Source organism: Dermacentor albipictus, chromosome 3 (genome assembly GCF_038994185.2).
Source record: "Dermacentor albipictus isolate Rhodes 1998 colony chromosome 3, USDA_Dalb.pri_finalv2, whole genome shotgun sequence".
Classification (NCBI taxonomy): domain Eukaryota; kingdom Metazoa; phylum Arthropoda; class Arachnida; order Ixodida; family Ixodidae; genus Dermacentor; species Dermacentor albipictus.
In genome coordinates this window covers 949,224-975,750 of record NC_091823.1, presented here as the reverse complement: position 1 = coordinate 975,750, position 26,527 = coordinate 949,224, and the positions used below count along the sequence as shown (strand labels likewise).

General features: G+C 46.5%; 2 long non-coding RNA genes across 2 annotated transcripts; one reads left to right on the top strand and one right to left on the bottom strand.

Moving 5' to 3' along the window:
- Positions 1 to 4,267: 4,267 nt before the first annotated feature.
- LOC139057150 (uncharacterized) lies at positions 4,268 to 6,075 on the top strand. Its single transcript, XR_011512589.1, has 3 exons — positions 4,268 to 4,343; positions 4,482 to 5,479; positions 5,618 to 6,075. It is a non-coding gene; the product is annotated as an uncharacterized lncRNA (long non-coding RNA).
- On the bottom strand, positions 6,055 to 21,737 carry LOC139057151 (uncharacterized). Its single transcript, XR_011512590.1, has 3 exons — positions 21,557 to 21,737; positions 18,639 to 18,671; positions 6,055 to 6,153 (listed from the first exon to the last, which is right to left on the bottom strand). It is a non-coding gene; the product is annotated as an uncharacterized lncRNA (long non-coding RNA).
- Positions 21,738 to 26,527: the final 4,790 nt, after the last annotated feature.

The following is a 26,527-nucleotide window of genomic DNA, read 5'->3' as shown; positions in this document are numbered from 1 at the left end:
GAGGCAGGTGTGTGCCAGGGAGTGTTCGCACGGACAGCTCCCCTGGCACGCGCAGCCGTGCCTCGCAAGGTCGAGATACATTAAAGGCACCTGCGCCCATGGTCTTTCTTTTGCCTCGGCGCAGTGAGCACGATTAACGAGAATAATGTGGAGGGCATCCGGTGCAGTCGCGAATGCATCATGACAAATGTAGCTCGCGTCGCCTGGCGTCTGTAGTAATATCAGAGTTGGTTGTATGAACTTTATGCATAATACGTTTTGTTACGGTACCTCAACGGAATGGGTCTAGAGGACGGTGTTGGTACATTTTTTCGTACCGCCCTAATCCTATACCCCCACTACAAACACACACATACCCCCTTTTTTTTATGTATACATACAATTCCTTGCCATGACGGATCATAGCCTCCTTTATTTTTGAAAAATAGAGGAGGCTATGGACCGATTGACCAGTTCAAGTTGTCAACTTGTCAGTAACTGTCGTAGGAATCACTGTAATAAACATAATTCCACGATCGGATTGTTTACTTTCATTCTTTGTTGTAACACTGAGGACTACATAGAACTTTATTTTGTATATGTGAGAGAAGTATGTGGGTATCACGAGCTTAAGCCAATGTGCGATACACAGACAAAGCAGCTGCTACAACATGAACTGCATAGAGGGCCACACAACACATACGTAATTAAAGGTGCAAAATATAGGGGGAAGCTTCAAAATACGCTCTGTAGCACTGCAAAGTATAACATATATTGTATGTGTACAATAAATGTTCAAAAATACAATGCATCAATGTACCATTTGCCTTCAAGTTTATTATGAAGTTCAAGTTTACTGAAGTTTATTATGAGCATATGTACAACAGGGATCAACTAACACACCTGCAGTCGAGGTGTGCTGGCTGCCTCAGTGTAAGAAAAAGAAATTGGGTAAATGTCGACACCAGTGCCACTGCTTCTTGCCTCTGACCTGCACGTGCCTCTGCGGCATCTTTGTGCACAAGTGTGCTGGCGTGGTGAGGCGTAGGAGTCATCCGAGAGAAAGAGTATTGTTTACATGGAGGAGTGGCTGTTGACATTGCCTGTCACTTTCCCTCAAATGTTTCCTTGGCGACTAGGGTGACACACCCGCAGTCAAGGTGGCTGTTCGAGGTGTGCTGGCTGCCTAAACGAAATAAAAAGAAATTAGATGAATGTCGATACCAGTGCTATTGCTTATTGCCTCTTACCTGCATTTGCCTCCACGGCCTCTTGGTTTGCGGAGTCTGTATGAGGGAGCTGCTGTGGCTAGGCGTAGGCATTGTCTAAGCAAAAAGAAAAGGCCATTTAAATGGGGAATTATGGAAATAAATGCAGTTATGTCTGCTTCTTGCACTCTTCTTGCCTAAAAGTTTTCAAACATATTGTCCAGAACACACCAGCACTTTGACTGCTTCTGCTTTTTACCTGCAGGTGTTGTTGCGAGATCCTTAGTATGGCTGCGTGCAGCATTGTAACACTTGGTGGAGGCATTTGAAGTGGTAGCCAAAAATATAAAGAATCATCCTTGTCTGCACGAATGCTTTCAATTTCTAAATGCAGTGGTAACTATCACTATTGGTGCAAGGCCCCCCCACATCTATGCGGCAAGTGCCATAGCTCGAAACTGAATTGTTCCTTTATGTTTCACAAGGCATCTGATATGTCCACATTAGATGTGATGTGTTTGTTTTTATTTATCCCACTGTGGAGAGAGCATCATTAAATGGCTGAAGTACTATAGCGCCAAACAGACGACACAAGAAGAGACACGGATGAGCGCTTATGTCCGTGTCTCTTCTTCTTGTGTCGTCTGTTTGGCGCTATAGTACATCAGTAATATGCACCAACTAGCCCAACAAAAAGTTCTGCTGAAATATCATTAAATGTTTTGTTTATTTTTGCGTGTCTTGTTTTTTTGTTTATTTCTGAATTTATCATGATGCTAAAGTGACTTATGTAATGGCAATCGGCTTTTGTTTTGCAGAAAAACAATGCATTTCTTGACCCATTGTTTGACATCCCCTCACTCGCATAATTTTGCAGAGTATTCTACCTATATTGACTTGCTTGACCTCCACTAAAGGGTCTTGCATTTTTAAATACGACTCTTTCCTTAAAATCATTCGACACTTCTCATAATTTCTGCACCTTGGCCTTCTGATACTCTGCATTCACTATTTTTGCTTGTTTCTGACTAGAAATGTCTTCTTTAATTTAGAGCTTAAATTTTACCTTTGGAACACACGGAAGGGCTTGCCATTGCATATCTGCATAAAAGGGAAACATGTTTCATTAAACATTTGCAAAATCCCATTAAAGATTGATGAATGCAGCTTGCAGTGTGATATGACTGAATGAGCCATAAAAGTAACTCATCTCACTTGGTAAATGAAAGCACATATTAGTGTGATGCACAAGATACGTTACACTAACGTGGTGGGTTCTCTTGCTTATAAAGCAAAATAATCGGTGCGCGCGAGAAAAAAATTATTTTTGCATAACCCTTGTACACACTGACTTAAGGAAAATGAGCTGGAGCTGTCCACATGATGTACTTATTTTACCTGCGAGTATGGTCAACAAAAATGTGTCCCAGCTGCTTAGTGGTATTCCGGATTATGTCAGTATTGCATATGTGCCTGTTGTCGAAAATAATTGAATTTTGAAAGTGCTCGCAGGGATCTGATGTGCATATCTGCAGTTTATGGGTACATGTAAAAGACTCAGCATCAAGTGCAAGTGAACGGTCCCACAGGCCCGGAGTCGATCATGCAAATAGATTCGCTGCACAAATTTGTGACCAGAAAAGATATGCCACATGAAATGGCATGCAAGGAAGTGTTGAAAATATTGCACAGTTAATAAAACGCCTAAGCTATTAATATGTGGCTTGATGCACTCGTTATGCAAAACGGAGGTGAGGCGTGCAGACAGGAAACAAGAGTAGAGTATTTACAAGCAAACAACACGCGCGCCGCCCACTTCTCTACTCTTGTGTCCTGTCTGCACGCCTCACCTCTGTTTTGCATAATGAATCCTTACGAACTAGCTCAGCTTTCTGTCGTTCTAAGTCTCGATGCACTCTATTTCGTCCGCATTAGGCACTCGCCACTTGATTACTTCGTGGCACAGAAATACTCGGTCATCAGGCTGTTTTTCTGCTGTGGCCTTTGTAGAAGCATGATTGTTCAAAGTGCAACAATTAAACAGATTCTTTGAGTTGCTTGTGGCTTCGCCAGTACAATTCCGGTGCGCTGGTCCGCCTGTCCAGCAATTTCCTACTGAAGGGAAACCTGCAAATAAAAACACCGCTCCGCATGCAGAAAAATGCTCTACTGTGACGCTTCTCGAACGATTGTGATGTACCACAAGAGCTGCCTACTCGCGTGATATTCTCAACTAGGAGATAAATTCGTTTACTTACATGTGAAGGTATATGCCAGACCACTTCGGGGCTTCGGTGGCACATAAGGCACGAGTGTGTCATAGCGTCCGATGTCGACGCGCGATCGCATGTCAAACGAAACTACTACGCATCCAAAAAACAGATTCGAAACCGAAATTCGCGTCATCCTTTATTGCATGAATGCGTACATCGTGATTTACATAAGTCACGGACTTAGCGATCGCTTTCTGTAAACTTAAAATTAACGTACCACCTTCATAAAGCCATCAGGTATGCGTTTTTAGGTGACAAAGCATAAGGTGACCTGTACTTGTTCTCAGCTCTTTCAATAGTAATTGCGCTGGCCACATTGATCAGTAGCAACAGGGCGGCGCCCTAGAGGTTCCCACTTTTCCGGCCCAGCTTTTCCTCTAGAGTTGTTCTACTAACTCTATGATTCCCATGTAGGTTGAGGCATAGAATGTAGTGAGAAACTCTATGGGTTGAGGCAACGCTCATGAGAACCCCCATAGACACTAGCGCCACATTTCCCTCTAGGGTATTTATTTAGAAACTCCATAGAGTTTCTCACTACATTACATAGAGGGAAATCTGGCGCTGCTGCGCTGTGGTATGTATGGGAATGCCGGTATATTGTGGATTCGGATTGGCATCGTTCTCGTAGAGAGAGGACAGCTCGAAGACGCGCTTGGAAAGTACCGTTCCGTCTGGAAAGTGTCTGCGTTCACCCGGTGAACGCAGCGCAAGCGTTAGGTTCACCTAAACGTCACGTCCGGGACGCCACATCCGGTCTTTGTTTTTTCACTCCGTGATGTCACATCTGGCCTTTTTGGCGGCATAATATGGCCATATGGCATATGGCAGGCTCGGAGTGCACGAAGCGGTGGATCGCTTATTTTTCGGGCTTTTGCTTCTCGTAAGTATACTTCGTCTTTGCGTTTGATGTGCATCTACAACGCGTAGCTAATCTTTCGACTGCATGATGCCATATATAGGTGTTCTGTGATGATACTTTATAGCCAGGTTCCTCACGAGCTTTTGTGATGCATTGCAGGGACCGCCACACCGGCCAGCCAGTGCTACAGTGTCCTAATGCAGAGAACGTATATTACACGGAACTGCGCTCCTTCAGAGTTATTTAGAGTCTTTGTCAGAAGCACGTAACAGTAACATTACTTGGTTACGGTGCTGCTACATGGCAGAATATTTGAATGGCAGATGTCCCGAGTGCGGCATGTAAGTACGTACGTACGCGCGCTTGTTTAGCCTAAATAAGAGTTTCTATTGTTCCCCAATGGAAATGCACATTCCTGATGCACGGTTCAGATCTGCCGGTTAAGGGCGGTAGTGAATAAAGTCACCAAATTGCGGCCTCGTTGCGGTCTCGCATTGCGGCCTCATTGCACGGTCGGGAAAAATTGCTTTAGAACCAAAATTTCGCTGCGCTGTCAGTAGCCATTCACTGATAAGCTTTCTCCGCAGCGTAATGCTCAGTGCAGGTGTGATGGGGGTTGTGTGTGCGGTCGGTATGTGACCGATATTCCTGAACGCAGTGTCATTCAGCGATGTGCACAGCTGTGGCTGATTGTAGAATGTGGGCTGTGACAGGAGTGATGGGGACCATGCTCCTGCCTCGGCCAAGGTTGCAGCGATTTCAGAGCTGCAGGGATCGCCCAGGCAGAACCTAATCTCGGCCCTATGCTGCAGCTCCAGCTTCTTGAGACGGGCACGTGGTAGTGCCACGAGTGGGAGGACGTACCGCAGGCGTGAGGTGGCTACTGCATGGTACAGCCGTAGAGCCCACCTAGTGGTGCAGCTCTGTCCTCGGGCAACAAGCTGGGAGACTGCCTTGTGGACCCGGAGGACCTGGACATGCAGGGTCTTGACAGCAGGCAGCCAGGTCAGCCGGTGATGAACGTGTAGCCCCGGGTACGTCACTGCCGGGCTTCAAGGTCGCCTTCCAGTTGCAGCTGTGCAGCGGGCGGTTGCTCTTGGGTGGAGCAGCATGGCCTCCGTCTTCCTTGCCGAGATGGCAAGGCCAATGCAGCTCAGGTAAGCAGCGGCGGTGTCGAGGGCTCTTTGCAGAGCCGAGCGCGCACTGCTGTGGCTGTGTGGTGGATTTCGCACACATAGGGCGATGTGGTCCGCGTTGATGGAGGTATTCACGTGGTTGTGGGGGTCAGTTTGCAGGACAGCAGGCAGTCGGGCCAGGTTGAACAGGAAAGGGCTCACCACTGATCCTTGTGGGACGCCCTCTACCAAATAGGTCCAGGGCCTGCTGAACGACTGGATAGGGCAGGCCGTCAAAGGCCCCCTTCATGCCGATAAGCACCAGGAGCACGGCGTCACCGCAGGCCTTGGCCTCTTCCAGCGTGGAGACCACGTCCACGATGGAGTCCGCACTGCATCAGCTCTGCCGGAAGCCTATCTGCTCATCGGCCAGAAAGCAATGGCCTCCATCAGCTTGCAAGCAGCAGAGGTGAGTGAGACTGGCCGATAGGAGCTCACGTTTTTCAGCCGGCCTTCAGGATGGGGGCCACGTAGGCTGTGCGCCATGACTCCGGCACCTGCCCTGACTGCCAGATGTTTAAGCAGTCAAGCAGGTGCAGCTGCTCGCTGGCGGCCAGGTTGCGAAGCATTTGGGTTCCTGGTGCACTGCGATGCTTGGAGCTCGTGCAGCGTCAGCGGGTCCTGGTAGATAGCCATAACCTGGCTCGATGGCCACCCTGGGTGGTGAGAGAGAAGGGAAGACGGGAGAGAGAAGGGAAGAAGGGAGTCCAGTTTGCTACCCTACACGTGGGGAGGGGAATGGGGAGTGAAAGAGGAAGAGAGAGAACTTAAGTGTAGGATGTCTATAGTCTGGCACTCAAGTCTGTTGCCCTCAGGTAGCGAAAAAGCGCTCGGACTGCTTTCTGGGCCAATGAACTGTGAGGCCAGGCTCCCAAGACTGGATGACAGGCCATTTACAGAAGCGAAGACCCTGTGTGGTGGTTGTGCAGGCAGCTAGGCAGGCTCACGGAAGGCTGCCCTACCTTCAGGATGGCTGCAGTGCGTGGTACAGCCAGCGCAAACTGGTTGGCGAGGAGCTCCGCAAGGGCCTCTTCGCTGATGCTCAGCGTGATGGCCACGGCGAGGACAGGTTGTAGGCTTCCTCTCCTGCTGGTGAGGGATTTGAGCAGTCTCCAAGCCAGGGGTCCCCTGGACCTGCCCTCGATGGCAGAGCAGAGGCTCCTCCTGCGCCGGGCTTGGCGTCTGCAGCGGGCATCTGCACGTCTGTACTCGGTCCAATGCTCTGCCTTGCCCGTCCGGATTGCTCCATGCTCCATACGGCGCCTGGAGGCACGAATGTTGAGCAGGTGGAGGTCCGGAGCGGGGGTATCTGGTTGGGTAGAGCACTGAACAGTGGCAGCCTGAGCACAATCCACGATGGCGCTCAGGAAGTCACGGCCATCGTCCAACCTGCTGCAGTGCTTCCGGAACAGGGACCAGTCTGTGACATAAGTTCTTGACCTAGGCCTTCTCCCAGACCTGGGGCTGATCACAATAGGGAAGTGGTCAGACCCCCATTTGTCCGAAGTTGTGGCCCAGGAGTAGGAGCACTGCTCAGTGTTGAGGGAGAGGTCAATGGCCGTGCGAGCTCTGCGGTAGACGTAGGTGGGCTCCCTGGTGTTCCAAGGTCAGCAGGCCAGCTCAGCTGATGGCATCTGTGAGGCCTTTGCCTCAGTGGGTGCAGCTGCGGCTTCCCCAATCCGTGTGGTGTGCGTTGAAGTCACTGCACAGGACTGCATGCCCACCAAGGCGAACAGCCAGCTGGATGAAGCTGGAGGGATCCCACGGCTTTCCTGGACGGATGCAGATGCTCGCCACAGCCGTGTCCTGGCTGCCAAGGCGTACCACAACGGCGCATGACTCCAAGGGGCCACCGGCGATGTCAGCAACAGGTAGAACAGCACGCGCCAGGGTGCTGCGGACATAGATTGCCGTGCGTGGCTTTCCTGGCTTATGGACTCCATCTAGGCAGGGTGCCGCAGTGCAACTGCGTGTGGCACAGGTGGTGGCACCCGAGTAGTCGGGAAGCCGTAGGTTCTCGGCCACGGCATATGTCTCCAGCAGTCCGAGTACCGTATAGTGCGGAATATAGGTTGAGGTTTTTTCCCAAAAATATTACTAAAAGTTCACCCCTTGACTTACATACCGGCCCTTGGCACAGCATGAATAGTCGTCTGGCAGCATGTAGGAGCGCAGACCTTTCGGCATCCACATTGTTATCGCCCCCTTGGTGACCGACGCGGCCCAACTCGCGGGCGCTGCGCGGTTCTTTATTCTGACGAAGTTCTTTATTCTATGGCGCAGTGCACCCGGAGCTCAAAGACAGGGTGGCGGATTTTGTCCGCGAGCATCGTGCCAGATCTTTGCCAGTCACAGCAGAACTCATCTGCATCAAAGCTATTGAGATCGCCCGAAAATCCGGACTGCCCAAGGAACAATTCAAGGGCTCCATTTATTGGGTTCGTCGCTTCATGCAACGCAAGGGATTCGCACTTCGACAGCGCAAATCAATCTGGCAGAAGCAGCCAGAGGCATACGAGGGCAAGTTGGTCGAATTCCAGCGCTATGTTTTCCGTCTCCGGCAGCAGCATGGCTACATGTTGGTACAGATCGGCAACGCTGATGAAATGCCGGTGTGGTTCGACATGCCGTCACTCACCACAGTGTGCGAACGCGGCACAAAAGAAGTCGAGCTTCTTTCTACGGGGAACGAGCATTCACGGTGATGCTCGCGTGTACTGCAGATGGCAGAAAGCTGCCCCCATACATAATATTCAAGAGGAAGACGCTGCCGAAAGAGGCTTTCCCACGGGATGTCGTTCGCGTGAATGAAAAGGGCTATATGGACGAGGCCCTCATGCTCGATTGGATTAAGACCGTCTGGAATCGGCAACCAGGGGCACTCTTGCGGTGTCCGAGCATGCTCGTCTTGGATGCCTTTCGCGGGCACTTGACCGCAGGATTGAAGCTGGCACTCCGCGACGGGAGGACGGAACTCGCCGTCATTCCGGGAGGCATGACGTCAACACTTCAGCCACTGGACGTCGTGCTCAACAAGCCTGTTAAAGACCGTGTCCGTGAACAATATAATCAGTGGATGGCCGGCGACAACCTGATGACCCCAACCGGCCAGCTGCGCAGGCCGCCTCTCGTCACTGTGGCCACATGGGTGTCGCAGGTTGTGCTCGCTGCCCGACGATATGGTGGTGTGGGCATTCAAGAAGTGTTGCATAAGCAAGAAGTGTTGCAAAATTTTTTGCATAAGCCAGGAACGCACACAGGAGTCCAAAGAACTTTGTCACCAGGAGAAAAAGGGACAGCACAGTGGGTCGAGTCGTAACGAAACTTGCGAGCGTCCTGGGAGACGTCGGTGTTAAGCGGGGCGAGGCGTCTGCACTCTGCGAGGCGAGACACAAACTGTTCCAAGAAAGGAACTGATGGGGGTACAGGAGTCGAAAGGAATGATACATCAAGAATGAAACTTGGTGAACAGCCATAGATGAAGAAAAAATGTTAAAATCCAGTAGTACGTTGCGTAGCCATGTTATAGGCGAATGTCATGAACGACAGGATTGCATCCCCGTTCGTGTGGCCAGGGTAGATGTACAGTCGCATGCAATATGACTTGCAACACTCTTGTTCGTTGTTGAAGGGGCTCCACGGCCTGCGCAGCAGCTCTGACATTCGAAATAGCAGTTTAATAGACACCACTAATTGAAGCTGTGTTTCGGTCTGGAACTTACCATGTGTCTGCACAGCCGTACAGCCTTGGAACCCCTTCGACCACGGGCACTGGTGTTGCAATTCATATTGCACGTGACTGTACATCGCAATCAAGCTGTTGGTCTGCGCATGGTAACTGGAAGTCGTCTTGCGAATTGTGTTAGAGGCGCACAGAACTTCGGTGAGGATAGAAGATAGGAAGACTGCTGCGGTCACTGAGGAGAACGCGCGGAGCGCTGCGGTGTAAGATAATGTTGTGTAGAAAGAAATCGGCGACTTCAGCAGCAGTCCAGGATGGTAGAGATGCTGTCTCCGCATAGCGTGTTGGATGGTCTATGGCCGTTGCAATCCAACGATTTCCATGTGAGGTCATGGGAAGAGGACCGTACAAGTCTATTCCAACTACTTCAAAAGGCGAAGCGGGACAAGGCAGAGGTTGTAAAGAGCCAGAAGGAGCTGTTGGGTTTGCTTTGACAATGAACGCAGGGTGCAACATACTTCGCAACGGCTGAAGATGGGCCAGGCCAGGAGCAGCAACTTCATATTCTGTTGTAAGTCTTGTGGTAGCCTAGAGGACCAGTCGTCGCATGATCATGAAAGGCTTCAAGCACCTCACATTGCAGAGAACATGGTATAACCGGGACCCATTTGTTGCCATCGATGTGATAAATGTTGCGATGTAAAACCCCATTGTGCAGCTTGAATTGATTAAGTTGTCGACGAAGTCAGGCGTTTGGAGGTGACGAAGAATCTTCCATGCGTTGGAGAATAGTTCAGCAGTATGGGTCGATGCGTTAGTGGGACACAAGGACAGATGGGCTGTTGTGTCTTAGCCATTCGAGGGGTACAATGGGTAAAGCCGATGAAGAGGACTCAGGACGTACACAATCACGGAGAGGTTATGGTGAATCGTCATGATTCGGCAGAGGGTAGCAAGAGAGAGCATTGGTGTCTTGATGCTTCTTTGCAGCCCTGTAGGTGACATTGAAATCGTACTCCTGTAGGTGAAGCACACAGCAACCCAGGTGACCTGATAAATTCTTTAGCGATGAAAGCCAGCACAGTGTGTTATGGTCGGTAACGACTGTGAAATGGCGGCCATGAAGACATGGGTGAAATTTTTGCACTTTAACAGGTAACCTGTTAGCTTCACTTGCAGAAAAATAAACCAGTTCATAGTTTGCGCTCAGGTGTCATGTGTTGTTTTCTCGCTCAAATCCTGACCCTTCATCGCTCTGCGCAACAGTGTTAAGTATGTCGAACCAACTAGCACACTGCACAATTTTCTCGCTCAAGTCCTGTCCCTTCGTCACTCCGCACAACAGTGTTAAGTATGTTGAACCAACTAGCACACTGCACAATTTTCCTGATCTTGAAAACAATTGTAAACTAAAGTCCGTGAGAAACAAAGTGTTCTGTCATGACATACAGATTTATGCATGATCACTTTGCTATATAAAAATACAATTTTAGCCAATGTTAACGAAGAGCTTCACTTCTGGAGTTCACTTAAATAATGTCTGTGATGCATTGTGACAGTACGAGGTCCTGGAGATCCTACTGTGGAGATATGTCAACATTGAGCCTATTCCTGTTTAATGTATGGATAGATGCCGTCACGAAGAGTTGGAGAAACTGCACAATACAATGTTTTATATCACATGTAATAATTATGCTGTGATAAAGTGTACACGCTGAGCTTAATCTTTTAGAAAAGCTCAAGAAAAGGCTCCAGAATAGGTATGATGGATAGGCAACCTTTTATTTGGCTCTCTTCATAGTGAAATCTAGACACATCACCTCAGCCACACTTAGTAAAATCTGTGGGCTCGTACTGCCCATGCCTTTACTGCACAAGTTGCCTTGGTGCTCCCAGTCTTGACAGGTAACACTTAAGCACACTCTCATGCACGTGTTTGTTCCAAAGCTACAGCTGCTAACTGAAGTAACTCCCACATGCGATTCTGTAACTCTAGACCTAACTGCAAAAACGCATGCAGTACTACGAGTTTGGCATGGAGTCCACATGACATGTGCACAACTTCAAATTTCGTATAGGCAACAGATAACTGGTAACCTGTTAGAGTAACAAAATGGATGCCAAGGAAAATTCACCCAAAGCCTTAGGCAGGAAAATGAGGTGTTGTGATGAGATAAATAGCAATCACATTTGATCGACTGACTAAAAGCTGGCAGGGGTATTGCATTTGACATGATTGAAATGAGCTTCAGCATAGCATGGTAAATGTGGCAGCCTTTACAATGCCGCGCTCTCTGAATTACACTTATGTGCATCCATAAGCTGCAGCGGCCAACTGTTTTTATTCAAGAAAGCCAGGTTTGTGGTTCAGCACACATCATACGCTGGCAAACTCACTGATGAGTCAACTCCCTCAGATCATCCCATGAGTCTGAGCTAGTGAGTCCAGCTGAGCAGTATTTTCGCGAATTTGAGCACGAGTGAGCTCGGCTGAGTAGTATATATTCTTATGAGTTCAAGTGAGCAGCTAAGTATAATTTTGGCGAGTCTAAATAGTGAGTTCCGATAATTTTGCCAACATAAATATGGTCCGTGTACTTTTGAAATTCAGGTACGACACTTGTGCATAGGTTGGAAATGAAGCTTCTCGCCAACGTGACAAAAATTATAGTGCCCCGTTGCATCCCACATGCTGGGCTTAATTGCGAATGAAAGGGTGCGAGGGTGAGCCGAGAAGGACGGCGGCTTTATGCGCGCTGTCCACGTCCCGTGATCAAGCGTGCGCTAGGGTAGGAGAGCGCGCGACGTCTCTTGCCCGGCCGTGCCCGTGCACACGGCTGTTCGCGCGCAGCTGAGTGCATATACATGGCCCGCGCGTGCCACATTTTTTAAAAGTAATTTGCGGCCGGTGTAAAGGCGGCAAGCCGACGTGGCTGCTGGTTTCACGAGTGTCAATTGGAAGTAGCGATATCTAAGTTTCGGGCGAAACTTAGAGAACAGTGACTTCCTTAGAGGGGCCAAAATTTTGGGACGCATGAGCGGCACGTATAGTAGAATGCAGTGTTCCATTGTAAAAAAAAAAATTGATGTAACAAAATAGAGTGCTGAGTGTTACGTCTTTGTTACATCAAGATTCAACAAAAATTAAGCGCTGGACGCACATGCAACTCCTTACTCCACACTGAAAACATTTGAGAAAACATTTTTTTTAAATACTTTGTACATTTGTATAAATACCTGCGGATATTCCTCTGGTTTAGCCTAATTATGTGCTGCCTACTTAACTTACTGACGCAGCATACGTATCATTGCGAAATTTATAATTTTTTGCTTTTAGAAAAAGCATCGAGTTATTGAATTTTGCGAAACGAAAAAAAATTGCAACTTCCAATATAGCGCGCTTCCTAGGCTATTAAATAGCTACAATGTTCAAGGAACGTACTGTTTCCATGAGTGGTTTACTCATGCAGTAAGATGTACTGCTCCTACACCTTGTAATAAAAAGCATATGCATCGACACATAGCAGCTGATATTCTTGCTTATTTTCTCATCACAGAGGTAGATGGGGCACATGAACCAATATGCTCACACAAATCAACGTGACCAACTACTGCGGAGACATGGCAACGAATTCTTTGTTTACCTTGTACACCACAAGTGCGAGGTTTGCGCATTAATTTGACTTCATGAAACCCTATTTATACTACAGGCTTTACGGCAATGCTTGCATGCAGTGCGGTGAAGCGCTCGACGAAACTGCACATATTATATGATTTGTTTGATATTAACTCGAGATGCAAACGTTTGTGCAGGCAGGCAAGCAATGTTTCCATTCACGCAGCGCACCAAAAATAGCGAGGTATATGCATTGATCTGGTTTCATGACATCGTACTTTTGCCACTAGCTTTACGGCAGTGCTTGTGTATAGTGCTGCGAAGCACGACGGAACTGCACGTCATTATACGGTGTGCTTGAAATCCACTCGAGATGCAAACGTTTGTGCAGGCAGGAAACGAATGATTTAATTCACGTAGCACAACACGAGAGCGCGCTCTATGCAGTCCTTTGATTTAATAAAACTCGATTTCTGCCACAGGCTTCACAGCAATGCTTGTGTAGAGGGCTGTGAAGCTCGACGCAGCTGTAACAACATCCCACAGTACACCCGATTTTTACCGAGTTTGTTTTAAAGGGCCCCTCACAGGCTACATAACAAATTTTGGTTATACACCTAAAGTTGTTAAGTGCCCTCTAAGAAGTGTTCTACCGCAAGCATTTTTCAAATTGGTTCATTAACAGCAGATAGAGAATGATTGAAGTGCCGCGAACGCATGATTTCAGGAGGCGAGCGTCGCCGCCTATATAAACACTCTCTCGACATTCCCCGTTTCGCCTGTGTAAGCAAATTTCCTTCACTGCGTTCTCCCATACCGGAGCCGAGGGGTCGCGGCGGGTATACCCTACCGTCTTCTTTTTTTCACCGTCTCCGGCACACTTCCGGTGACGGTGTCGCGCGAGCTGTTGCGCTTGTCTAGTTTCCTGTAGCGGACGATAGTGCGCGCTCTACACGAGAACACGTGATTAGCGGTATAAGTCAGTGCCCCAGCACTGAGGCAAACGCGAGAGGATAAAAGAGAATTCATGATCGCAATGCTGGAACACATGTAGACAATGACGTATAGTTTCGTTCTCAGCGCGCGTGCAAACGTCGGGAAAAGGAGACGAAACGGAAATTCATCTCTCTTGCTACAGTGCGAAGTAAAACAAAAGCACCCAGACATTCGGGTTGTCTTTTTCATTATTTCTCTAAACTTTAATTAGTTCACTGCAGCAACAGATTCAACAAATAACTGATGCTGCCTTGAATCTAAGTCACATGTCACTCTGAGTGCCATCACAGCACAGCCTGTGCTCCTATGCAGCAGCAAAGTTACGGGCATTCATCTGCTTGCTGCTGCGATAACATTATGACTCAGAGGTACGATTTTTGTTGTGTGAGATTATAGATAGCCAGTAGACTACTTGTCTGATGTTAAATGCTATGACCCACTGGCAATCCACGATGCACTCAACGAAAACGTTTTTATGCTGTGTGTGGCGTGACTCACCAGTGACCCACACGCAAGAATTCTTGCTCTTGTGTTGCCATCTGAGGTTTGAAATTGCAACTAATATATATTTTTATTGCATTGGACATGGGGTGGCATGTTTGTTTCGGAGAGTGGAGTGGCGGCGCATTTCTCAGTTGGGTGTCTTGCAAACTTTCGTAGCAGTCTTTGAAATACGTGCCATTGGAATAAGTACCTGCATTTTTCTTGCTACTCCCAAACTTTTCAGCGTGTCTAATAGATAGATCCTCATGCCCCTTACGGATGAAAAAAAAAAAGCACAATGCAGAGGAAACAAATAAACTTAGTTTTGGGCCAGAAGAATGCACCAGCAACTTCGCGATCACCAGCGGATGAGTCAAGTGCTTCAGTGTCAGATGTTCAGCAGTGGACAGTGAAATCAGTGACAAAGATAGTGTTTACGAACCATCACAGACCTCAGCCAGCATGTCGAATGGAGAGTCAGACCTGACTGATGATTCTGAGGTGAATGATTCAGTATACAATGCTCTCATTTCTCTCAGCCCATCTCTAGAGAAATGGACACCGGCAACAACCACTTCGCCTAGTGTGACACCACACGTACTCTAGGCCGCCCACTATCATTCAGTTGCCATCTAGCCGTTATGCCCCATCTTTATGTTCACTGTTTATTACGGATGACATTTGGCAAATGATGGTCAATGAAACAAACAGGTTCACACAAGTGTTGAAGTCAACTACTCCTAAATCTAAATCACGCTTGAAAAATTGGACGGAAACCAATGCCAAAGAAATTAAAGCATTTATTCGAATACTGATTTGTATTGGTCTCCTCCGTCTTCCTACTCCCAAATCTAAATCAAAGTTGAAAAATTAGATGGAAACCAATCTCCAACAAACGAAAGCATTTGTTGGAATACCAATTTGTATTAATCTCGTCCATCTTCCTACCCGAGTCACTACTGGGCAAAAAGTAACCTGTATGGTGTTGAACTCATTCATCAAAATATGAGCCGTGACCGCCTTCTCCCTACTTTTGAGGTTCCGGCATTTTGCGGACAATTAACTGGTTGCAGAGTTGCAGGATCATGTCTTTAAGATCCATCCTCTGGTAGAGAAATTGAACCAAAATTTTTGCCACTGTGCTTGAGCCAGGAAAGGAGGTTGTGATAGATGAAACAATAGTGCCATGGTGTGGCAGACTTTCGTTCTTACAGAGTCAGGCTGTTCAAGGCATGTACCAAAGACGGTTACAGGCTAAAGGTTGATGTATATGCCAGAAAGTGTGACTGAACAATTGGCATCGGACATGCCGAAGATGTATGCTTGAAACTCCTGCAAAATTACAAGGAAGTTGTGTGCCCGCTGTCCGTAGACAACTTCTACATGAGCTTGCCGCTCACTTTTCACCTTCTAAAGGAAGACACTTTCATTCGTGGCACAGTTCGCTCAGTGAGGAAAGGGCTGCCAAAAGATCTCACTGAAGTAAAGGTTGCAAATGGCAGTGTTACCGAACTTCAGTCCAAAAATGGAGTGAAGGCACTGAAGTGGATGGACAAGAGGCCTGTTCTGATACTCACATCTGTCGCCAAATATGAAGCAACTTTGGTGGACAGTGGGAAGAAAACAAGGGACGGTGCACCAATCATGAAACATCAGGCCGGTCTCGATTACAATGCAGCAAAAAAGGGCGTCGACTATAGTGACCAAATGACATTATACCACAACTGCCTTAGAAAAGGACTCAAGTGGTACAGAAAGGTAGCTGTTGAGTTGCTTGTTGGATGTGTCATCATAAATGCGTGGAACATTCGTGGCATGCTTGAAGGAAACTCTACGCCAATTATAAAATTTCAAGATGAACTGGCTCATTCACTGTTCGGCCCTCGTCAAGACAACATCGAAGAAACTCGTGGGAGAAGTGTCCACATGCTAAGAAAAACTGGCACATTGGCACACGACACTCAGTGGCTCTGCACTGGCTGCTATGCGGCCAACAGTACCAGCAGTAGCCCAAACTCTATGGAGAGAGTGAGAAAAGTGACCACTTTCTGTGAATAACGCCCTGGCAAGCCATTCATCTGTTTGTTGTGCTTTAATTCTAAGCACAAGTAACCTGAGAAGCAAGCTAGCTTCAACTGTAAAATGAGTAGGATGAAAACTTCAAGACATGGCTAATGTTCATACTAAATTTTAGCCTTTCAGAATCAGAATCAGAATCAGTTTTTATTCATGACAAAATGATGATAATTACAACATATGTATATACAGAAGGAGGTCCCGTAGTTAGAAACTGAAATGGGACCTCCTGTGCAAGATGACTAGAATTAATAATACATACAACAATGGCAACATGAAAAATTTACAAACAAAGGTTTTAAGAGACAAGGCATAAATGAACAGAAAAGCAGCATATGTAAGTATTAAGCAAAATTAGCAGATTAGTATTAAGCAGTATTAAGCCTTTCTCTAACTAATAAATATTTCTAACACAGGAACTGACTTCTTGTCTTTTTTAATGGCAAGCACTTTGTAGTTCAACATAGGTTTCTAGCATCTTGAACCCATTGAGGGGCTACAGAATGTATTAAAGAAAGCTAAAAATGCATAATGTTGTGCTGAATGTGATCAAGACACATGTACAAGAAACTATAGTCATTAGTTCGATGAGGACAGTAATATGCTTTAGCAAGTTAGAACTTTGTTACCAACTTGCCCACATTCACATCTTAACAGATTTAACAATGTTTCCACTACGTGGAGAACCTTGATCTACAGTGCTTTTATCATACTGAAGAAGGTTGGTGTTCCTATTATAACACGTGTACTTAAGAAGCTCAATCTCTCAGGATTTCATGTTGTTTTACTTGACATAAGCTTACGAGGCTTACAGATTACGTGCTCGTATCTCAGCGTAAACACTTACTTCCTTTTCAATGATTTTCATTTCTGTAAAAGCACAGTAAATTTCGTCAGACGAGAAGTGCAAATGTGTTTTTTATTCTTTCATACTTGGTGCTTGCTATTATACAACTTACTTATATCAACTTGCTTGTTTAGAAAACTCATAAAAAACACTCCCCCCACCTTCTTCTTTCTTCTTTTACTTTCCATTGACTCTAACTTTCATTATGCTAATAAACTTCAGAAGAGCTTGCTCTCAGGCTAGTTTGTACACACTGCTAAGAATGAAAAAATGGAGAGAAAACGGGACAAGAAAGAAAGGCCTACAGAATGCTGATTTGCGCGCGGCAATCTATATCAAGGATGGGGTGCTGGACCAGGGAAGCTAAGAAGCCGCCACAACAAACTATGGGAGCTAGGTGAATGGCTTCGATGTCCACACAGAAACATAAATATAGGAATGTTATAGAATGCTGTGTCATTCAACAACCCCGTGAATGTTGAAAAGTGGGACAGTGATTAGCTGAAAAGAGTTTCAGAGAGCTCCAGGGAGTGGGGAGGATGATACAGTAAGAGGGCTAGGGTGGTGACACGCATTAAGGGCATCAAGAATGAAGTGAAAAATTATGGAACATAGGGGGATTGTCTCATCACTGCTCGATCGCTCAACACCAGATAGCTGTGGCCAGTTGCCTTAGCTGAGATTCACCTACCCTGTCATAGCATGTGCTGTGCTTGCTGCTTTGCAGTCTTTAGAATAGGCAGGTGTCAGGGAAGCATGCCCATAATGCCTGCAATTAAGTAATAGGCGACTTGCAAAATAGTGCCCACTCTCTTCCATACACAGCCATGGCTGAACCACTCACTAGCAAATCTGGTAAGAAAATAACGCTGACCTTCACTGTTACTTGGGCTGCAACAAGTCTGGGCTGCAAACAAGAAGACACAAGACAGAGCGCTGTCATGTTTTTAGCACAGTTCACTTTCCTAAGTAATGTACCAACAAGGTCATAATATACACTATATAAATACATCAATTTGTAAACAAAATGTTATTTTTAATTAGTCATTTTTAAAAACAGCACAAGGATGATAGCATAATTTTAGGCGTAGTCTTAGCAATGAAAAACTTTTGTCAGAAGTTAAGCAAAGTTTTGGCAACGTAAAAATGTGCATCCTCATTGCTAAAGCATTCCTGTCCGGGGAGTGCTAGGAGTTTGTCTTGGTGTGATGTAAAACTCTCCACACATTTATATAGTGCTAGAGAGAGATTCACCTACCCTGTCATAGCATGTGCTGTGCTTGCTGCTTTGCAGTCTTTAGAATAGGCAGGTGTCAGGGAAGCATGCCCATAATGCCTGCAATTAAGTAATAGGCGACTTGCAAAATAGTGCCCGCTCTCTTCCATACACAGCCATGGCTGAACCACTCACTAGCAAATCTGGTAAGAAAATAACGCTGACCTTCACTGTTACTTGGGCTGCAACAAGTCTGGGCTGCAAACAAGAAGACACAAGACAGAGCGCTGTCATGTTTTTAGCACAGTTCACTTTCCTAAGTAATGTACCAACAAGGTCATAATATACGCTATATAAATACATCAATTTGTAAACAAAATGTTATTTTTAATTAGTCATTTTTAAAAACAGCACAAGGATGATAGCATAATTTTAGGCGTAGTCTTAGCAATGAAAAACTTTTGTCAGAAGTTAAGCAAAGTTTTGGCAACGTAAAAATTTGCATCCTCATTGCTAAAGCATTCCTGTCCGGGGAGTGCTAAGAGTTTGTCTTGGTGTGATGTAAAACTCTCCACACATTTATATAGTGCTAGAGAGAGAGGTGATGGGGGAGTGGTAGTGGCCAGTGGAGAATCCTTCCCTGAAATGAATTTCCGGCTACGTCACTGAATGTCTGCAATGCCTTGTAATAGCAATAGGTCTTGGATGGAAACACTATAGATGATACCAGTGAACCTATTGAGCCTATTCCTGTTTAGTGAGGTGATGTATGTTTTCCCAAAGAATTATAGAAACTGTACAATGGAATGTTTTGTACCACCTGTAATAACCATGCTGTAAGAAAACAGAAAGGCTGAGCTTAAATGTTGTAGGAAATCTCTTAAGAGGCTCAAGGATAGGTAAAGATGACTAACTTCTGTATTCTCCACTCAACCCTCCACCTGGATTCAAATGCACAGCAGCCCCACTCCTTGACACAGGCGGTTGCTTAGCTTTAATTAAACTTCATGTCAATTACTGTGAAACACAGCGTCGTCTTCAGTCAAGGGGTGGCACTGTGCTCATCTCAGTGGAATGAAGCTTCCAGTCATAGATGGTTTCAGAATACAGGGTAAGTGACCTCACATTTTACTCTCTTCGTCGTGAAATCTAGACACCAAAGCCTCGGTTTGAACAAGTAATGCTTTAAGCGCTCTCTCATGCATATGTTTGCTTTAAGGCAGAGTCAGCTTACTATTTCCTGCTTCTGCCACATGCAAATGACACAAAAATATCTCAATAAAATGATTGTGATTTAAGTGGTACACACTCTCTGCAATGTGATTAAATGTTTGTAATAAAAGAAGCACTACTCATGTGCTGGTCAGCATCTGCAGCATTATGTTCACCAAGATAGCTTTTTTGTCTCAATATATTCAATATTGTTGCAAATTTAAGAGGTTTTGCAGCTAACATGTAGCTGTTAACTTGTGTCTCGAGAACATACAGCTTTAGTTGAGAGGAGCGCTATATTGCATGAGACAAAGGAACATTTTTAGACTGCTTGTTTTATTTAAGTGTGAAAAACAATTGTGAAGGTTTTAATAGCAAAGTAATACAGTAGGTGTTGGCAACGCGAACAAGCCATGCAAAGTGTATGCATTAGAAATGAACTATCCAGATGAGGACCCCCCACCCCACTGATATATGTCAATGCTATAATATCAAATGCTGTGACATTTAACACATATGGTGACTAAAAAAAAGGATAACTAAAGCAAGAGCAGCATTAATAAAACAACAATATCAACTGCAAAATTTATACAATTTTTCTCAAAACTTTTATCTTCACATAAACTGTGGCCTCACACACTGTGGGCACTTTTGCTAACAACCTTCACATTTCACTAGTGCTAATTCTAGCTTCCCTTTAGCTTCTAGCTTGATTCTAGCTTCCAGCTCAACTGCAATGTTTTGAACGTCAGGGCATGTGCAAGTGAAAATTAGTTTGTGATGGCCATGTGGATCTGTTTCTCTGCCTGAATAATAGGGAGAGGAGGGTAATATAATTGCCTTGAGAACTATTAAGCAGAAGCAGCATGGTGGATGAGGAGCAGTGGCTGGGATAAAACATTTCAGGAGTTCAATGTAGTAAGGATACAGGAGTCATATGATTAACTTTGCAAGAATATGAGGCCATTATAACACTAAGGGAAACAGACTGACCCATCACACTGAATTTTCAAATATCGTAACTGGTCTAGAACACCTTGCACAGCTGCTGTAATTAGGAAAAAAAAAATGTAGCATTGTCTTAAAAAGACAGCTTTTTTGTTTGTTTACTCTGCTATGCCACTGTACACATTATTACTATTACTTTTTTTTCTTTTGGAACAGAAAGTCACCATATGCCTGGAGGTTTTAGATCACCTTCTTGGTGTGCTCCCGATATATGAACAGTTCGAAAACATTAACATTGTTGCTTGGTTTATTGCCCAAGTAGAGCGGCACGTAACGACTGACTACGGAACCAGGCGTGTGAATATGCACACCCTGTATCCAATCAACCCCTATATCAATCAATTTTGTACAATTAGACCTCCATATATTGAACTTTAATGTAACAAACCGTTTTACTTTGCAGAACTTATTTGGTGTGCATATAGAAACCTTCAATTTATTGAATTCTGTTTATCTGCAATTTCAATTTACGGAAACTATAAATTCTTCTAAAATTTAAATGAGGATATGTGTTGCATTTGAACTGTAAATTCTATGGACGTACAAGCGCTTTCCGGGAGTAAAGCTTCACGATTTCCTTCCAAAGTTTATTCGACTTAAGGACAAAATTCTGCAGCAAAGTTATAAACGACCACAGGTGACAAGCAGCTGAATGCGAGGTATCTGGTACAGACCCACGGGGGAAAACTTAAAAACCACAATAGCACACATTCAGGCGAGTATGTAAACAGGCGAACTAAGCAGGGAACAAAAACAACACAGCACTGCTTTCATAGGTCCCGAATGATCAGAGTTTCGTCAGAGTTGGTGCAAGCACGCGTCCGCAGTTAAAACGGGCTCCCACCGTGCATTGACCAATACTTCGAGAGGTTACAGCACACAACTCCAGAACATCACAAAAGACCGTTTGCACATGTACTAACCAGCCAAACAAACTAACCACGGCAGCGAAGACCACTTAAATCGAACATACAACGCAGAAACACCTCGTAAAGGTTTCACCATAGAGAAAGGTTACACCTTGTTGCACAGACGCTCACAAAAAATTCAAGAAATGTCCAAAGCGCACTACCGCCGCCTTTTAAAAATCCAACGGGAGCCAAGCCAAATCAGTAATAAGTTGGCTATTTGGGTGAACGCAACGCACCCGTTAGAACCACCGGGTACGCCCAACGCCGGCCTTCCGTCTGTCACAATGATTGACTTTCTACTAAAACAGCATGTGAAAAGCTGTTTTAGCTTTATTGTTGCGCGAAAACATGTTTTATTTACCTATGAGAACTTGTTATTGTGTGTACGACTACATGTTACATAAAAAGTATCAGCGGGCCGCTAAAGTTGGAGGACAGACGACAAGGTTCGCGCTCGCTTTGAAACAGTTGGTCGTCTGTTCTTGCTTTTATTCGCTTGGTCATGTATCGTGGGTGAGTAAAGATGTAATATGCGTTAATGGAAACATTTTATGAAGATTTTACTTTGAAAACGCGTTGTTTGCGTAGCCATATCCACGTTTTAGACGAAGCCTCTTACAGCACCAGCCAACACGAGCCTCGCAGACACATATCGTCATTCCCATGACGGCACTATGGTGTCTAGATAGGGGAGGTGTGATGACCGGCCAGGAAAACCTGACCCCCGTTCGCGTGAATGCCGCGGGGCGGCGCTGTTGTCAGGGGCGCCGTCAGCACGCGCGGCTAGGGTGTCGTGGGTGTCTAGATAGGGGAGGTGTGATGACCGCGGCGCCCTTCCCATAGAGAGGGGTGATCCCCTTGCGCGTGACTGCCGCTAGGGCAATACAGAGCGCTGCGGCCCGGGGCGCCGTGTGCATTTCCGCGGAGACTGCGCAGAGAAGGCAGCGAGTCCGGCTAGACAGCGCCTGGGCGCCGGATGTTCACGGTGTGTTTTGCTGCAGATTGGTGCGTGTGCTGCTTATTTATAACTGCTGTGGGCTGACGAAGATGCCTTCAACTTCAAAGAAAAAAAACTCAGAGGTGGTGCTTCGTGCCAGGGTGCGATTCCGGTTATAAATCTTGTTCGGAAAAACTGTCCCTTTTCCGTGCGCCGACTTGCCAAGAACTGTTTTTGATGTGGGCGCATGCCATTCCAAGGGTCGACAAACCGCTACGTGTTTCAATACATTCCACAAAGGCCCTCCTGAAGTACTTAACCAAAAAGGTCGGCTTCAGATACCTGATGACGTCGCACCTGAGCCAAGACTGCCTTGAGCGCTCGTTTGGGATAGTACGGCAGGCAAGTGGTGCAAATGATCACCCCACCCCGGCTCAGTTCATCCTTATCATCAGGTACTTGTATATCTTTGGCTGTAAAAATAATTTTGCTGAACAGCTTCCTGTAATTTCAACATTTGCAGGTGCTTGAGCTTTTACAGTCTTGCAAAGAGCCCTATAGAGGTGGAAGCGTGTCGCCAGGACTTCTGGACTCCCTTCTTTCTGCGGAAGAGGCACTCCTGGAAAATCAGAAACAAGATGATGTATTACTCATGGAGGCTGTTGAAGTGGCCGTGGACCATGTGGACTATGTTGAAAAACGAAGCGATGCTCGCTTGGTATACTACATTGCAGGCTACGTGGCCAGGAAGCGTGTGCTCTCAACTAGCTGTGCAGCATGCAGGGATGCCTGCCTTGTGCCGAGGGACTGTGTCCCAAAAGAACTCCCAGCTGATGCCTCCAAAGAGTGGGACTTGGGTGGGCTTCTCTACCCGTCGGAGTCATTGTATCGTCTGATTCAAGCTCTTGAAAGCAGGCTAACACATGAATTTAGCAGAACGCGTCTGCATTCTAAAGCTGCCTTCAGCATACTCAAGAAAGCGAGTACAAATGTGCCACAAATTGGTTGTGTGGAGCATTGCCTGGCACTTACAGAATCGGTGGTCGGGTTTTTCTGCCTTACCAGAATCCACTTTCATTTGAAGAGCCTCAACCAGGAAATGGATGAGAAAAAAGGCAAAAGAACGAAGCCTTGCCTGATGTGAAACAAGCAGCAGAATTGGAAGTACATCGCAAAGACGGTATTGCGCTACGGTTATCATGCGGTTTTCGAATACGGGGTAACACAACCGAGTTTTCTGCTGGCAGAAAGCGAGCACGCATTTTAGAAATTCCATATTAAAGCCACTAAATCAGCGGGGACCTTATCTATCGTAGAATGCTGTTTGCACGATTTATATGCAATCGTATTCTTTCTTCTCCGAGGTCAACGCGATAACTGCTAGGATCCCCAGGAATGTTCATTTTCGCCACCCGTTTTTTTTTTTTTTTAGTTGTGGGCGTTATTATGTACGAAAGCGTTTAAGTTCGTTTACACCGGCCAAATCAGCATTAAACCATGACATACCTTGTAGTGCAACGTCCTGGAGTCATTTCATTCTCACTGCAATTCAAAAACCAGATAAACAAAAGCAACATGTTTCTGGACGAGCAAACTTTATTGCAGCAGAATGTACTTCCAATTCTGCTGCTTGTTTCACATCAGGCAAGGCTTCGTTCTTCGCGGAGTGCCTACAGCCAAGACAAGGGCGCCCAACATGCCCTCGTTCTGTGCAGCATTCGTCTGCGCGAACACACGCGAGCGAGACGATGTGGTGTTTCACAGGTTCCCGAAGGACAAGAAGCTTGCAGCGCAGTGCGGTGAGGGGAGATAAGTTCGTGCCGACGAAATCAACTGTGCTGTGCTCGGACCATTTCCGCGATAGCCGGGTAGCCTTACGACAAATGCGGAAACGCGTTGTTGCTAGCGTTGCTATACTCCGTTTCATACATCAGGTGCAACGCTGTGGAGGCTTGAGATACTTCTTGCAGAGGCTGCGTTCGCACTTAGAAAAAGTTCGGTGTTTCTTGACCCGATTTTTGAGAAACCTTTTCATATATAAGCTCAGTTCTGAATGAAAAAAAAAAGAATTTACCCATAGAAACAATCCGTGTACTTATACGGCTGCTAACACGTTCTTTTAAATCAATTTTCTTTTCGGCATTCTTTAATTGCAGCCCGTCGCGGCAGCTTCACGTGCATGCTCGCGCGAGCAAACGCCGCTGGCACGCTGCGAACCATAGACGGAAACGCGCGCAGTAATAAATTTTGGTAACCGGACTTCGTGCGTAGCTTCCATAGCGTTGCACCTGAGGTATGAAATGGAGTATAGGCTAGCCTAGTGACATTCGACGTACGGTTGCAGTTATGTTTCCACACGGCGGTGCTAAAACTGCCTAATATCTTTATGTCAACACTAGCATGGAGCGCGCATACCGATTCTTAATCGAGCCACAATCGCAAAGTCGTCCAACCATATTCTGAATATTGCACATATAATCCCCCTGACCATCTCGATCTGGATGTGTATGACAAGCAACTTCCATGACTGTACCTCGCAGCACTGCATGTGCGCGCTTTGAAACGCGGCACTTATGTTCGCGATCGTCTATCAACGCTCAGAAAACCACGGGACTTTAGACAAGCAGCGGCAAGGTGCTTGACATCGCGTAATTGTACCCGTGTTTACAATCTAATGAGAAGTTAGTGCTTCAGCATTCTTCCAGCAGCAAGTTCCCAGTGACACTTTAGCGCATTTTTTCTCCCGTCATTGGAACGTGCGGCTACTTGAAAAAGAAAGCATACGAAACAGCTAAGATTTCCAACGCGCGAGAAGGTGCACACATCGCTCTCGCTTTTGGCATACTCAACATCGTCATTGCCGCCATCGTTTTCCGTATCGGCTGTCGGTTCGAACATGTACGGCGAAAATACAAGCGGTCCGAGACAGCGAGAACGTTCCATAATGCTTACAACTCAGCTATGAAGCCAGAACAGAACAGCGTGCTACGCTCTGAAACGGCGGCATGCGGCGGCGCCGACCGGCGACTGCCGCCATTGACGTCACAGCGGCTCCAACCAATCACGGGCAACAGCGGCGTTCGCGCGATACCCTGAGGCGCTGGTGCGCGTTTTCATGAAAAAACAGCTGCTTGCGCTTGTTTCCGCCCTTTTTGAACGAGACATTCGTGTTCAGGGGACTCAAAACTGTAGAATGCCGCAGAGAACTCATTTTTTTCGAAAAGTGTTTCAGCTTCCCTTTAACCGGCGGCTCGGGGCTTGCTCGGGGCTTAAGCGCAGACTGCGATCAACTTCCTTTTATAGACGCGCGCCGCGTCTGTCTGTTACTAGCACCAAAGCAGGCGTTCACATAAGCATAGAGTTCCTTGTACAAACTCACTCTTTCTCCGTTCCCGTCTTGTCTTCCTATTGGCTAGGAGCAATCGTATGTTCTGGAAGATTCTCGATTTTTCTTTCGCCCTGTCGACGCCGAGCGCGAAAACGAAGTGGAGAGGGCGACACCTAGCGCGGGCGGAGTTACGCGCCCTCCGTCGCCTCCGAGTCATCTTTTTCTACTTCTTTCAGGAAAGTTCGGCAGCCAGTCTGATTTACTTTTTCCGTCGAGCGCGCGCGAGGGTGCGCAGCCACGTCAGGAACAGGCCCTGGAGACAGGCCTTTGTGTCCAGCTTTCCAACTTCCCCCTTCACTCTTCCACAACCCTATATAGCCCGAACAGTGAACATTCCATGCCCCACGGCATGCGGACAAAAGCACGTGTGACGTCTTCTTTCCTCTCCTGCCTAGACTCTGCCATCATACTCATCATCATCTGCTATCGGACTCATCTTCCCCCGCCCAAATTACGATCACGGTAAAGTCGAATGGGAGGCACTGTTGGGTACTGGAGCACATCTTTTCTGTGAGAAGGACAGCGGTGGAACTATTTGAGAGGTGGAGGGTGGCGTGGTGGTGACGAGGGGCAAGTGAGATCCTCATCCCACATTACATGTTTTAGGTGTTTCCCCTGTGCCCCTCCTCTCCAGACGTCACTGGACAGACAGACTGAC